The following is a 2,397-nucleotide window of genomic DNA, read 5'->3' as shown; positions in this document are numbered from 1 at the left end:
GTGGTGTAAATGCTGGGGACTTCCCGCTGTGCTGAGATGACCATTTTTCTGATGTATCTCGTAGGGTTAAGGGCTTGTGCTAGGAGAGAATTTGGTCTTTCCTGAGGGGTACATGGCCCAGAAGTCACCCCTGGGAAGATGCACGTTCTGAGACAGGAAACCAGGGTTTGGAAGTCCGGACTTCCGTCTCTCTGGGCTTCAGTTTTGTGAATTTGGACTTCAAGGAGCTGGAGAGCACTTCAGGGGCTGTTTGCTTCTACTCCATTTAGTTGGTTTTTCTACTCAGCCCAACTCTTCAGTGACATTTGGACTTTTCCTTGCTGTTTTCCAAGGCACTTTCTCCCCTAATCTTGGGGCTGCTCAGTCAGAAATTACAACCCAGCCTGCAAAAAGATGAGTTGAGAGGGAGAGTGAGGAAACTCCCCAGAGGAACTGCTGGTGGGATAGCTGCCCAAGTGTGTTCAGTCCAGGGGCCGGAATATGAACTTGTTTCACCTGGTGCTGTTTCAGGAGAAACTTTGCCCCCTTACTTTTTTTTTTTTTTGTCTACGGCATGGGGGATCCTAGTTCCCCGACCAGGGATCAAACCTGTGCCCCCTGCAGTGAAAGCGTGGAGTCTTAACCACTGGACTGCCAGGGAAGTCCTACCCCTCTCACTTCTTTCATCATAAATGACTTTCCCTGACATCCAACAGCCTCAGTGTCTGCCTTCAGGTTATAGTGCAGGCACTGACTGGCGTGAGCTTTCACAAGTTGGTGGCTTACTGGATACAAATTTCTAACCCTGGGAACCACCTGTTCAGCAGTCTTAGATTCCAGTCTTTTCTTAGTCCATGGGGAGAGACTTCTCAGGCATGGACCCAATCCTTTCAAGCACGGAACTGAGCATTTTCTGTTTCAGTCCCTGTTTCTGAACCATTTTGAGTAGAAACCCTGCTAGGATGTAGTGTAGTCTTTTGTTTGCTCAAAACCTTCTTCATCTTGAGTGTGCCCCTCCCCCTAAAAAAGAAAAAAATCTCACCAGTCCCTCGAGGCCCCATTTGGGTCCTGCTCTTCCATGGAGCCATCCCAGGTCCTTCCTCCCCAGAACTCAAAGTTCTGTTTTCCCAGTGATTTGGCAACAAATCACACACATGCCTGATGACTTACTCCAATAATCATTTAATGGTGAGCATGATACCCACTTCACGTATTCAGCCTCATTAATTTTGATGTCTGGCAGACATCTCTGTCTTCACGATGAGTCTCTGAAAATATTAACTCTATTCTGCTTAGTGGCTTTGATTTGGGCAGGTTTCTAAAATCTATCACCTGTGGCAATCTGCTTCCCATGAAGGAAATTTGGCTGACCTTCAAAGGATGAAGATTATTGACCTCCCTTAGAAGCCAATGGAAGTGGATTCACTGTCAGAGTTTTTAAAGTAAAAATGGAAGATAATTAAATGCAGCACAGTAGTTGTAAAACAGATCTCATTGTGTTGTATATCACTTCATAAAATAAGCATATTTCCCATTCTTCAACATGACTTTCTTTGCACCATTTACCACAGAATAATGATTCCCTGACAACTCAAGTAAGAAATTTTTAGGCCTACTTTTTAATAAGCACTTGCTCTAAGGTGAAAATTAAACATTCTCAGACAGAAGCCTGGCTGGATGAAATGGTGTGCCATCAGAATAAAGCATGTGACGTTCCAGGTATCGTCAGGTGAAACAAACGTGTCTTAAAAATCTACAAGGGAGACCATCTTCTTTAGAAAATAAATGTATTGCTTAGCCAGAACCAACACATTGAATATGTGTGAGTATAGTTTTGAGTATTTGTGACGTTCTTGAGTCCCATACAGTCAAACAAACCAGAAGCCTACCCGTCTGGGTCAATGGTAGCTTATCACTTGGCATCTGTAAACTTCTTTTATTTTGCTGGATCTGACCCAAAAGTATGGGTGGAGACACAGGGCAGCACCCAATAACCCTATTTATATGGCTTACTGACTTGTGTAAGAAAGAGTTCATTCATTCATATTGTCTGGTGGACTCATTCTAAAGTCTGAGAATTCTCTTTATTAGACCTGCTAAATTTGGGAGTAGGTTGGGAACATAATTTCCAAAGGAGAAACTCTTATTGGAGAGAAACCATCATGTTGACTTGTTCTATTGTGTTGACATATTTCACAGTAAAATTGAGTCTCATCAGGCTCCACATTAAGAGGATCAGAACCATCGCCTAATGTATAACTTTCTTTCCTCTGTTTTACAATATTTATCAAGTTAATTCATGGACTCATGAACTTCCTCCATGCCATGACTTCAAGTGTTTTTGTGAGGACACTTGAGAAAAAATGGTAACTTTCAGTGACATAAAAAAGGAATAGACCGTGACTCTGGAAACCTGAG

Source organism: Tursiops truncatus, chromosome 14 (genome assembly GCF_011762595.2).
Source record: "Tursiops truncatus isolate mTurTru1 chromosome 14, mTurTru1.mat.Y, whole genome shotgun sequence".
Lineage (NCBI taxonomy): Eukaryota > Metazoa > Chordata > Mammalia > Artiodactyla > Delphinidae > Tursiops > Tursiops truncatus.
This window is presented reverse-complemented; position numbering follows the sequence as displayed.